The sequence below is a fragment of the Oncorhynchus keta genome, chromosome 8 (assembly GCF_023373465.1).
Source record: "Oncorhynchus keta strain PuntledgeMale-10-30-2019 chromosome 8, Oket_V2, whole genome shotgun sequence".
Classification (NCBI taxonomy): domain Eukaryota; kingdom Metazoa; phylum Chordata; class Actinopteri; order Salmoniformes; family Salmonidae; genus Oncorhynchus; species Oncorhynchus keta.
In genome coordinates, this window is record NC_068428.1 from 41885150 (window position 1) to 41899442 (window position 14293).

Below are 14293 nucleotides of genomic sequence, written 5' to 3' on the forward strand. Positions count from 1 at the left end.
TGCACAGCGGAGAAGGTACGGTGGGATTCGAGATGGTCAGTGACCTGTTTGTTGACTTGGCTTTCGAAGACCTTAGATAGGCAGGGCAGGATGGATATAGGTCTATAGCAGTTTGGGTCCAGGGTGTCTCCCCCTTTGAAGAGGGGGATGACTGCGGCAGCTTTCCAATCCTTGGGGATCTCAGACGATATGAAAGAGAGGTTGAACAGGCTGGTGATGGGGGTTGCGACAATGGCGGCAGATAGTTTCAGAAATAGCGGGTCCAGATTGTCAAGCCCAGCTGATTTGTACGGGTCCAGGTTTTGCAGCTCTTTCAGAACATCTGCTATCTGGATTTGGGTAAGGGAGAACCTGGAGAGGCTTGGGTGAGGAACTACGGGGGGGGCGGAGCTGTTGGCCGAGGTTGGAGTAGCCAGGCGGAAGGCATGGCCAGCCGTTGAGAAGTGCTTATTGAAGTTTTCGATAATCATGGATTTATCGGTGGAGACCGTGTTTCCTAGCCTCAGTGCAGTGGGCAGCTGGGAGGAGGTGCTCTTGTTCTCCATGGACTTCACAGTGTCCCACAACTTTTTGGAGTTGGAGCTACAGGATGCAAACTTCTGCCTGAAGAAGCTGGCCTTAGCTTTCCTGACTGACTGCGTGTATTGGTTCCTGACTTCCCTGAACAGTTGCATATCACGGGGCTATTCGATGCTATTGCAGTCCGCCACAGGATGTTTTTGTGCTGGTCGAGGGCAGTCAGGTCTGGAGTGAACCAAGGGCTGTATCTGTTCTTGGTTCTGCATTTTTTGAACGGAGCATGCTTATCCAAAATGGTGAGGAAGTTACTTTTAAAGAATGACCAGGCATCCTCAACTGACGGGATGAGGTCAATGTCCTTCCAGGATACACGGGCCAGGTCGATTAGAAAGGCCTGCTCACAGAAGTGTTTTAGGGAGCGTTTGACAGTGATGAGGGGTGGTCGTTTGACTGCGGCTCCGTGGCGGATACAGGCGATGAGGCAGTGATCGCTGAGATCCTGGTTGAAGACAGCGGAGGTATATTTGGAGGGCCAGTTGGTCAGGATGACGTCTATGAGGGTGCCCTTGTTTACAGAGTTAGGGTTGTACCTGGTGGGTTCCTTGATGATTTGCGTGAGATTGAGGGCATCTAGCTTAGATTGTAGGACTGCCGGGGTGTTAAGCATATCCCAGTTTAGGTCACCTAACAGAACAAACTCTGAAGCTAGATGGGGGCGATCAATTCACAAATGGTGTCCAGGGCACAGCTGGGAGCTGACGGGGTCGGTAGCAGGCGGCAACAGTGAGAGACTTGTTTCTGGAGAGAGTAATTTTCAAAATTAGTAGTTCAAACTGTTTGGGTATGGACCTGGAAAGTATGACATTACTTTGCAGGCTATCTCTGCAGTAGACTGCGACTCCGCCCCTTTGGCAGTTCTATCTTGACGGAAGATGTTATAGTTGGGTATGGAAATCTCTGAATTTTTGGTGGCCTTCCTGAGCCAGGATTCAGACACGGCAAGGACATCAGGGTTAGCAGAGTGTGCTAAAGCAGTGAGTAAAACAAACTTAGGGAGGAGGCTTCTGATGTTGACATGCATAAAACCAAGACTTTTCGATCACAGAAGTCAACAAATGAGGGTACCTGGGGACATGCAGGGCCTGGGTTTACCTCCACATCACCCGCGGAACAGAGAAGGAGTAGTATGAGGGTGCGGCTAAAGGCTATCAAAACTGGTCGCCTAGAGCGTTGGGGGCAGAGGATAAGAGGAGCAGGTTTCTGGGCATGGTAGAATATATTCAGGGCATAATGCGCAGACAGGGGTATGGTGGGGTGCGGGTACAGCGGAGGTAAGCCCAGGCACTGGGTGATGATGAAAGAGGTTGTATCTCTGGACATGCTGGTTGTAATGGGTGAGGTCACCGCATGTGTGGGGGGGTGGGACAAAGGAGGTAACAGGGGTATGCAGAGTGGATCTAGGGGCTCCATTGTGAACTAAAACAATGATAACTAACCTGAACAACAGTATACAAGGCATATTGACATTTGGGAGAGACATACAGCGAGGCATACAGTAATCACAGGTGTTGAATTGGGAAAGCTAGCTAAAAACAGTATGCGAGGCTAATCAGCTAGCACAACAAACAGCAGGTAAAATGGCGTTGACTAGGCAACTGGGCCGACAGATAAAACAAACAAGCAGAATGGAGTACCGTGATTAATGGACAGTCCAGCGTGCATCAGCTATGTAGCCAAGAGATCAGTGTCCAGGGGGCAGCGGTGGATGGGCAGGGAAGCTGGGCTGGCAAGTGTTATCCAGGTTTTAAAAAAAACTAACAATGACTAAATAGCTTGTAGCTAGTTAGCTGGTTAGCGTCTGGAGGTTCTTGAGTGTGTCATAAAAATAAAATAAAAATTAAAGGTGATAGCGATTCCGTATCACAGTGGGTGAGGCAGGTTTCCGGAAGGTATAAACAAAATAAAAATCAAAGAGAGATAGAAAGTAAATGGGTTCAGAGTGTTTGGGATGCGGTGAGCCAGATGGTTAGCAGGCCTGTGCTAACAAGCTAACAGTTCGTAGGCCCGGGCTAGACAAGCTAGCCGTTAGCAGGCCGAATTAGCAAGCAGGGAGATAGCGAGGGCTAGAGAGCTAACCTTTGGGGGACGTCGCGATGGGGTGAGTCTGTTTATTCCTCTTCTTGCGGTGACATCGACAGACCGGTCGTGGGCCCGGGTAATTGTAGCCCAGGAGTATGCTACAGGAGCTCTAGTACGCTGGGTGAGCTGGAGACACAGCGTTTCAGAAAGCTCGCGGGCCTTGGCCAGCAGATGGATCTTTGGCGATGTCGCAACGAAAAAGCCTGTTGAAACCACCTCGGACGATTATGTCGGCGGACCAGTCGTGATGGATCGGCGGGGCTCCGTGTCGGCAGTAAAGGGTCCAGGCCAATTGGCAAAAGAGGTATTGTTGGGCCTCTTCGGCTAGTCGGGAGATGGGCTTAGCTCAAGGCTAACTGTAGCTTGTTTTGGGACAGAGACGTTAGCCAGGAGTAGCCACTCGGATTGCAGCTAGCTAGTTGCGATGATCCGGTGTAAAGGTACAGAGCTTGCGGTAGGAATCCGGAGATGTGGTAGAGAAAGAGCAGTCTGATATGCTCTGGGTTGATGTCGCGCTGGTGTCCTAGTTAGCTTAGAAGACCGCTAGCAATGGCTAACTGAGTACGAGCTAGTAGCTAGTTAGCTGGCTAGCTTCTGATGGTGGTTCCGGTTCTAAAGTAAAGTATAGAAAAAGCAGATCCGTACCACATTGGGTGATGCGGGTTGCAGGAGAGTATATTCAGCTCTAGTTTGAAAGTGAGATTAAAATATGTACGAAATATATACAGAAAAAAAAAAAAAAAAAAAAAAAAAAAAAACGAAGAAAACTATATTTACACTAGACAGGACGGGACAAGACAAAACACACGTCCGACTGCTACGCCATCTTGGATTTTAGAGATGTCTCCTAGAGATGAACGTACTTTGGTGTGAAAAGTGCAAAACAATCCCAGAACAACAGCAAAGGACCTTGTAAAGATACTGGAGGAAACGGGTACAAAAGTATCTACATCCACAGTAAAAACGAGTCCTATATCGACATAACCTGAAAGGCCGCTCAGCAAGGAAGAAGCCACTGCTCCAAAATTCCCAGAAAAAAAAAGCCAGACTACGGTTTGCAGCTGCACATGGGTACAAAGGTCATACTTTTTGGAGACATGTCCTCTGGTCTGATGAAACAAAAATAGAACTGTTTGGCCTGTTGTCCGGACCGCTGGTAGTCTCTATGGGGGTGCCACAGGGTTAAATTCTTGGGCCGACTCCTCTCTGTATACATCAATAATGTCGCTCTTGCTGCTGGCGATTTTGTGATCCACCTCTACGCAGACGACACCATTCTGTATACCTCTAGCCCTTCTTTGGACACTGTGTTAACTAACCTCCAGATGAGCTTCAATGCCATACAACTCTCCTTCTATGGACTTCAACTGCTCTTAAATGCAAGTAAAACTAAATGCATGCTCTTCAACCGATCGCTGCCCGCACCTGCTCGCCCGTCCAGCATCACTACTGGGCGGTTCTGACTTCCAGACTCACATGAAACATCTCCAATCCAAAATGAAACCTTGTATCGGCTTCCTATTTTGCAACAAAGCATCCTTCACTCATGCTGCCAAACATACCCTCGTAAAACTGACCATCCTACCGATCCTCGACTTTGGCGATGTCATTTACAAAATAGCCTCCAACACTCTAACCAACAAATTGAATGCAGTCTATCACAGTGTCATCCGTTTTGTCACCGAAGCCCCATATACTACCCACCACTGCGACCTGTACGCTCTCGTTGGCTGGCCCTCGCTTCATACTCGTCGCCAAACCCACTGGCTCCATGTCATCTACAAGACCCTGCTAGGTAAAGTCCCCCCTTATCTCAGATCACTGGTCACCATAGCAGCACCCACTCGTAGCACGCACTCCAGCAGTTATATCTCACTGGTCACCCCCAAAGCCAATTCCTCCTTTGGTCGCCTCTTTTTCCAGTTCTCTGCTGCCAATGACTGTAACGAACTGCAAAATCACTAAAGCTGGAGACTCTTACCTCTTACCTCCCTCACTAGCTTTAAGCACCAGCCGTCAGACCAGCTCACAGATCACTGCACCTGTATATAGCTCATCTGTAAATAGCCCATCCAATCTACCTCATCCCCATACTGTATTTATTTACTTATCTTGCACCTTTGCACACCAGTATCTCTACTTGTAGATTAATCTTCTGCACATCCTACCATTCCAGTTTTTAATTGCCATTTGTAATTACTTCGAATCCATGGCCTATTTAATGCCTTACCTCTCTTATCCTACCTCATTTGCACATGCTGTATATAGATTTTTCTACTGTATTATCGACTGTATGGTTGTTTACTCCATCTGTAACTCTGTGTTGTTGTATGTGTCAAACTGCTTTGCTTTATCTTGGCCAGGTCGCAGTTGCAAATGAGAACTTGTTCCCAACTAGGCTACCTGGTTAAATAAATAAATAAAATGACCATCGTTATGTTTGTAGGAAAAAGGGGCAAGCCGAAGAACACCATCCCAACCGTGAAGCATCATGTTCTGGGGGTGCTTTGCTGCAGGAGTTAAACAATTTAAAGGCAATGCTATCAAATACTAATTTAGTGTATGTTTATTTTTTATCTTACCTTTATTTAACCAGGCAAGTCAGTTAAGAACATATTCTTATTTTCAATGACGGCCTGGGAACGGTGGGTTAACTGCCTGTTCATGGGCAGAACGACAGATTTGTACCTTGTCAGCTCGGGGGTTTGAACTCGCAACCTTCCGGTTACTAGTCCAACGCTCTAACCACTAGGCTACGTTGCCGTAAACTTCTGACCCACTGGGAATGTGATGAAAGAAATAAAAGCTGAAATAAATCATTCTCTCTACTCTCTCATTCTCTCTCTCTTTCACATTCTTAAAATAAAGTGCTGATCCTAATTGACCTAAAACAGGGATTTTTTTACTTTGATTAAATGTCAGGAATTGTGAAAAACTGAGTTTAAATGTACTTGGTTAAGGTGTATGTAAACTTCCGACTTCAATTGTACATATTCTCATTCACCCCTTTAGATTTGTGTGTATTAGGTAGTTGTTGTGAAATTGTTAGAATACTTGTCAGAGATTACTGCACTGCTGGAACTAGAAGCGCAAGCATTTCGCTACACTCACATTGCTAACCATGTGTACTTGACAAAAGCTGTGGGAGTCATGGAACTGTCTGTCCGTCTGTCCGTCTGTCCGTCTGTCCGTCTGTCTGTCTGTCCATCCGAGGAGTAAAGGTGGTCTTTGAAGTAAAGTTAATCTTCTCTGAGGCAGAACCGTGCAGGGACACACAGACAGACTCACACACACTCTTACTATCTCCCAGCTGCTAATCCCATAAAGCCCTGATTGGTGGTGCTCTGACATTAACTGTCAACTGTGGGACCTTATATAGACAGGTGTGCCTTCCAAAGCATGTCCAATCAATTAAATTTACCACAGTTGTAGAAATATCTCAAGGATGATCAATGGAAACAGGATGCACCTGAGCTCAAGGGGAGGGGTCTGAATACAAAATGTGGAAACGGGGGAGGGATCTGAATACAAAATGTGGAAAAGGGGGAGGGGTCTGAATACAAAATGTGGAAAGGGGGGAGGGGTCTGAATACAACATGTGGAAAAGGGGGAGGGGTCTGAATACAAAATGTGGAAAAGGGGGAGGTGTCTGAATACAAAATGTGGTAAGGGGGGAGGTGTCTGAATACAAAATGTGGGAAAGGGGGAGGGGTCTGAATACAAAATGTGGAAAAGGGGGAGGTGTCTGAATACAAAATGTGGTAAGGGGGAGGTGTCTGAATACAAAATGTGGGAAAGGGGAGGGGTCTGAATACAAAATGTTGAAAAGGGGGAGGGGTCTGAATACTTGCAAAATGCACTGTAATACCTGGTTAGTTACAGTTCGGAATAGGTTTTTTTTTACACCAAGGTCAGTTTAGTAAAATCTTGCCTTGTTTCTGGCCTGTCTTTGGTTTAGTATATCAATGGGTTGCTGCACTACACCTGACCATGTAGTAGGATAAATAAAAAATAATGTCATTTAACAGGAAAACAGGAAAACTGCACTTAAACAGAGTTTTACACTTATCAAGACTGTACTTTTCCCCCATATAGGGAACATTGATTTAGTTCCAGTATTCTGCTCTACCAAGCTAAAAAAGAAGCAAACTGCTCATAGCGTGGAACTGAGAAAAATGGCTTTTATTTACCTTGGTTTTACACTAACTTAATACAGTTACAGCTAAACATGACCCCCATTTTCTCCAAAACACAATACAACAGAGGCAGGATACTTGTCCACATGATTAAGCATGTATTTAATGTTGCAAAAAATGACATTAACTCATTTTCGACCAAATGAGCAGTTACTGCCTTGTTGCTTGGTAGGGCCGTTTACCGTAGTGAACCATTATCTGACTGTTTGCATTAGAGACTCACTGTCTGCGTGGCAACCTGAGGTGTTCTGCACCTAACCTTGAGACATTTATTCACGAAACAGCTCCTAGCCCGTAACAAAGAGGGAGACAACCTTAGAGATAACGGAATAACAACAAAGTAAACTACATCCTAGTAAGAATGCTGTGTGTGTAGTCCGTAGAGTAAGTGAGGGAACTCAAATCCGACAGTGTGTCTGCGTGGAGAGAGTTACAGGTTCTAATGGCCTGGTACTCAGGGCTCTATTGTGCCTCCATCAGGTCTTAGTGGCCTGGTACTCAGGGCTCTATTGTCCCTCCATCAGGTCCTTATGGCCTGTTACTCAGGGCTCTATTGTCCCTCCATCAGGTCCTAATGGTCTGGTACTCAGGGCTCTATTGTCCCTCCATCAGGTCCTAATGATCTGGTACTCAGGGCTCAACTGTCGCTGACATCAGGTCCTAATGGTCTGGTACTCAGGACTCTATTGTCCCTCCATCAGGTCCTAACGGCCTGGTACTCAGGGCTCTATTGTCCTTCCATCGGGTCCTGACGACCTGGTACTCAGGGCTCTATTGTCCCTCCATCGGGTCCTAATGGCCTGGTACTCAGGGCTCTATTGTCCCTCCATCAGGTCCTAATGGTCTGGTACTCAGGGCTCTATTGTCCCTCCATCAGGTCCTAATGGCCTGGTACTCAGGGCTCTATTGTCCCTCCATCAGGTCCTAATGGTCTTGTACTCAGGACTCTATTGTCCCTCCATCAGGTCCTAATGGCCTGGTACTCAGGGCTCTATTGTCCCTCCATCAGGTCCTAATGGCCTGGTACTCAGGGCTCTATTGTCCCTCCATCAGGTCCTAATGGTCTTGTACTCAGGACTCTATTGTCCCTCCATCAGGTCCTAATGGCCTGGTACTCAGGGCTCTATTGTCCCTCCATCAGGTCCTAATGGCCTGGTACTCAGGGCTCTATTGTTCCTCTGACCACTCGGACATCAATGCAAATGCATTCTAAATCACATCAAACACTGATGATCAAAACAGTATCCTGCTTTTAAAAGACACCTTTCTGTGAATAATCAATTTGAAGAAAGAAGTTCAACAGCAGGTTGAAACTGAGTGTAAAACATGGCCTTTGTGGATGTCTAACACAACTAAATGGACAGCACTTTCTGAAGTGATGATTAATTCAAAACAGCCATATACATAGCCCTATATATGAGCCCCCCCCACACACACACAGGGAAAAAAACGGAATTAAAATAATGATTGTGCCCTTATACAATACACAGCCCTCTGCATATTACACAAGGACGATTTTTATTTGTATTTTCTTATGATTTAAGATGTCTTTGGTACAAAAAACAAAAGCTACTAAAGTAAGTAAATAGATGTATTAGTCTGAAATATATAAAGGTCATCTCGTCAAAAGAAGTGAGGCTCTCCAGTCTCCATGCTCATCAGTTCCTCATTCAACATATGTTATTCTCCTTCACTCAAACCTGCTTTAAAGGTCTTCCATGCTAGCTGTTTTTACATTCCCCTGAGACCAACTTGAAATATTTCCAAGGTCACATATTGTCAGATTGTCAATAAACAGCCGCGCTAGTGTGTCTCCTTTCTGTAATCACCGAATTTTACGCGAGGAAAAAAAAACGAATAGGCTGGACCCTACGCGTTAATCAGATCGTTCAGCGCAGACGTGACACGCTGCCAGAGCGTCACATCTAGTGAAGGCAGATCAAAGTTGCATCAATGACTTTGAAGATCACATAATGATTCATTAGTATTCTATATAACACAACTTCATTTAATATCATAGTATAACGTTACTGTCACACACCCCCCCCCCCCAAAAAAAACAGCACCTAATTTCTTATGAGATTTAGGATGGTTAGATGAAAACTCCATCAACAATAAATATCATGCGGCCAAAACTCAACAGCGCACAAATGTAGGCTTCTAGTCAGAATGCGCTTTGATTTGGAACAAAATACAGGAAGGACACGTATTTTTTGTTTTTAGTGTCGATGAAGGTATTTGATTGGGGAATGGGGATCCATTTTTATGATGGGAAATTATAATCAAATCAAATTTTATTGGCTTTCATACGCGTGTCTTACACACACACACACACACACACACACACACACACACACACACACAAAAACACTTACACACAATACACACACTCACTTTGCTTGTACTCATGTTAAAGCCAACGCTTGACTTTTTAATTAAATATTTGCATCTAGTCGTCATGTATTCATTATCTTTAACTGGTTAAATGTTTGTAGTTTGCATGTTTCAGTAATGATTAACATAGTCATAAACCTCTGCTTGATTTAGCTTTTGGTATATTTGGCATTTTTATACATATTCTGTATTTCCCCTGAAGAAAGCAATAATTAATCAGCACACTACCCGAAATAAATGGACACTACCGGTTATAAAATGGTGTGTGTGGGGGGGGGCATTCTGATAACCATCTGCTAGGTGGTTGCTACTTAAAGTCCCCAGGACATTCACAGTATTAGTCACGACTGCCTTCTCTTCTTGTGCGCCAGAGGCATGGAATAATCTACAATCCATGCTTCATCTAGATATGTTACTGCCACTGAATGAATGTAAAATATTCATGTGTTACAGAGGAGCGTTTTTTAAATCAAGCCTGGTGTCCCCAATATTTCATAGTATTCTATTGTTTCCAGTCCTTGTCTTATATTATCTCCAATGTATCGTCCATGTTAAAAAAAAAAACTGTCTGATTAGGATGAATAATATCTGACAATACTTTTTAAATTTTAATGCTCCAAGCATTTTGCCGGGATTTTGCACCACAACACTGAAGTGTAAGAGGTCTACATTTTTTTTTTAAATGGACTGGATATTTATATATACACCATTTGGGTCCTGTTTCAGTAATAATGATACCAGACCTTCTTGTTGCATGTCTGATAATCTACCATTTATATAGAAGTGGTTAAAACATGCTACGGCTAGATGTTCCGCTAGCGGAACCCCCCGACAACATCCGCTGCAATGGCAGAGTGCCAAATTCACATTAAATTACTATTAACATTAAACTTTCATGAAATCACACATGCAATACACCAAATTAAAGCTACACTTGTTGTTGATCCAGCCAACGTGTCAGATTTCAAAAAGGCTTTACGGCGAAGGCAAACCATTCCATTATCTGAGGACAGCAGCCAATCAAACAAACACATGACAATCACCCCATCAAACAAACACATGACAAGCACCCCATCAAACATACACATGACAAGCAGCCCACCAAACAAACACATGACAAGCACCCCATCAAACAAACACATGACAATCACCCCATCAAACAAACACATGACAAGCACCCCATCAAACAAACACATGACAATCACCCCATCAAACATACACATGACAATCACCCCATCAAACAAACACATGACAAGCACCCCATCAAACATACACATGACAAGCAGCCCACCAAACAAACACATGACAAGCACCCCATCAAACATACACATGACAAGCAGCCCACCAAACAAACACATGACAAGCACCCCATCAAACATACACATGACAAGCACCCCATCAAACAAACACATGACAAGCACCCCATCAAACATACACATGACAAGCACCCCATCAAACATACACATGACAAGCACCCCATCAAACAAACACATGACAAGCACCCCATCAAACATACACATGACAAGCACCCCATCAAACAAACACATGACAAGCACCCCATCAAACAAACACATGACAAGCACCCCATCAAACAAACACATGACAAGCACCCCATCAAACGAACACAGACAATCACCCCATCAAACGAACACAGACAATCACCCCATCAAACGAACACAGACAATCACCCCATCAAACAAACACATGACAAGCACCCCATCAAACGAACACAGACAATCACCCCATCAAACAAACACATGACAAGCACCCCATCAAACGAACACAGACAATCATAGTTCAACCCGCCAGGCGTGACACAAAACTCAGAAATAAAGATATAATTCATGCCTTACCTTTGACAAGCTTCTTCTGTTGGCACTCCAATATGTCTCATAAACATCACAAATGGTCCTTTTGTTCGATTCATTTCGTTGTTACATGTCCATTTATTTGCCGCGTTCGAGCCAGAAAAACACAGGTTCCAACTAAACGCAACATGACTACAAAATATCTCATAAATTACCTGTAATCTTTGTCCAAACATTTCAAACAACTAATTCAACTTTAGGTATTTTTTTAATGTAAATAATCAATACAATTTCAGACGGGATGATCTGTGTTCAATACCGGAGGACAACAAAGTGGAGCGAGCTTTCAGGTCACGCGCCTCTAACAAACAGTACACTTCACTCAACCCTCGTTCTGAACAGGGCTACTTCTTCATTACACAAAGGAAAAACTTCAACCAATTTCTAAAGACTGTTGACATCCAGTGGAAGCGATAGGAACTGCAAGCAAATGCTTTAGAAATCCAGATCCCCATAGAAAACGCATAGAGTATGAGAGTGGCCTCAAAAAAAATAATTCCTGGATAGTTGGCCTCGGGGTTTCGCCTGCCAAATAAGCTCTGTTATACTCACAGAAATCATTCAAACAGTTTTAGAAACTTCAGAGTGTTTCCCGTCCAAATCTACCAATAAGATGCATATCCTAGCTTCTGGGCCTGAGTAGCAGGCAGTTTACTTTGGGCATGCTTTTCACCCGGATGTGAAAATACTGCCTCCTAGCCCGAAGAGGATTTATTAAAACATGCTAATAATGGTCCTCTGAGTATATAAAAAAAAAGTTTAGTATACTTCCACTGGTATGCCATCCAGCCCTGGAGTTTTCCCAGCCTTAAATGCTTTAATTGCATCAGTAAGTTCCTCCTCTGTAATTTGGCCTTCACATGAGTCTTTCTGTACAGATGTTAATTTTACATTATTATTAGGAACAAAATCCATACAATTAGTTTCATTTAGTGGAGATGGAGGAGCCTGAAATGAAAACATATTCTTAAAGTACTTTACTTCCTCTTTCCAAATATATTTTGATGAATCATGCGTGACTCCATCATTTGTAACAATTTTTAATACATTTGTTTTGGTAGCATCTCTATATTGAAGATTGAAAAAGAATTTGGTACATTTTTCCCCATATTCCATCCAGTTCTTTATTTTTATAGTATAGTATAGTATAGTATAGTATATTATAGTATAGTATATTATAGTATAGTATAGTACAGTATAGTATAGTATATTATAGTATAGTATAGTATAGTACAGTATATTATAGTATAGTATATTATAGTATAGTATATTATAGTATAGTATATTATAGTATAGTATAGTATATTATAGTATAGTACAGTATATTATAGTATAGTACAGTATATTATAGTATAGTATATTATAGTATAGTATATTATAGTATAGTACAGTATATTATAGTATAGTATATTATAGTATAGTATAGTATATTATAGTATAGTACAGTATATTATAGTATAGTATATTATAGTATAGTATAGTATATTATAGTATAGTATATTATAGTATAGTATATTATAGTATAGTATATTATATTATAGTATAGTATATTATAGTATAGTACAGTATATTATAGTATAGTATAGTATAGTATATTATAGTATAGTATATTATAGTATAGTATATTATAGTACAGTATATTATAGTATAGTACAGTATATTATAGTATAGTATATTATAGTATAGTATAGTATATTATATTATAGTATAGTATATTATAGTATAGTACAGTATATTATAGTATAGTATAGTATAGTATATTATAGTATAGTATATTATAGTATAGTATATTATAGTACAGTATATTATAGTATAGTATAGTATAGTATAGTATATTATAGTATAGTATAGTATATTATAGTATAGTATATTATAGTATAGTATAGTATAGTATACTGGATCTTTCCTGAATAAGTTCCTCCATTTCTTTTTGTTTTTCCTCTAACTTATTCTATGCCTCTATGGTACAGATTTTATTGCTATCTATCTGTACTGTTAGTCCTTCAATTTCCTTTGTTAATATGGACTCTTTTGATCGAAATTGCTTTTTGTTTTATAGATGAGTACTGAATTGCATTGCCTCTAAAGGCACATTTAAAAGTGTCCCATACAATAAGGGGATCTGCTGTACCTATGCTATGTCTGAAAAAGTCTGTTATAAATTATTCTCTCCTAGATCTAAACAATTTATAATCTAGTAGGCTTTGATTAAATTTCCAATATCCTCGCCCACGTGGAAATGCTGTAAGAGTAATATACAGTGTGGAAAACAAGTATTGGATACACTGCCCATTTTGCAGGTTTTCCTACTTACAAAGCATGTAGAGGTCTGTACTTTTTTTTATCATAGGTGCACTTCAACTGTGAGAGACGGAATCTAAAACAAAAATCCAGAAAATCACATTGTAGGATTTTTAAGTAATTAATTAGCAATCAATTGATAATCAAATATAATCAGATGCTCTGATGTGGGAAACATGTTTTCTCACTGGCTACAGGGCGATTAATACGCCTAAGGTGTGTGTGTGTGTGTGTGTGTGTGTGTGTGTGTGTGTGTGTGTGTGTGTGTGTGTGTGTGTGTGTGTGTGTGTGTGTGTGTGTGTGTGTGTGTGTGTGTGTGTGTGTGTGTGTGTGTGTGTGTGTGTGTGTGTGTGTGTGTGTGTGCGTGCGTGCGTGCGTGCGTGCGTGCGTGCGTGCGTGCGTGCGTGCGTGCGTGCGTGCGTGCGCGGTTGCGTGCGTGCGTGCGTGCGTGCGTGCGTGCGTGCGTGCGTGCGCGCGCGCGTGCGTGAGACTGTAATTAGAATGTCAACGGCCCGTGTTTCTCCTCTTGCTCAAACCCCACTGTCGACACATCACCCTCTCTGTAAAGTTGACAGACCTGAGCGTTGTATTTAATGCTCTGGAACTAAACGGGTTGTAGCTACGTAATAGGCCTTCAGATGTGATGTCATCGGTCGTGACCAATCATGTAATTTATTATTAATAGTTCATTTCCAGAATAACCTGTATAAAGGTTCAATGAAAATAATGTGTAAAGTGGTGTGTGGGTAAAGAGGAGGGGGGGGGACGGGGACACTCTGGGTTCTTTTGAAGATAGGTTACCCCCCCCCCCGCGATGAGGGAGAGTCCCTAGGCCGCGGGGATGACCGGTGACCTTTAACCTCACGTCTGTGTCTT

At 42.5% G+C, this 14293-nt stretch overlaps 1 long non-coding RNA gene across 50 annotated transcripts in view; it reads left to right on the top strand.

The window, feature by feature from the left end:
* The window catches only part of LOC118378385 (uncharacterized), a 210909-nt gene that overhangs the window by 159361 nt on the left and 37255 nt on the right, over positions 1-14293 (top strand). The window lies entirely within an intron of this gene.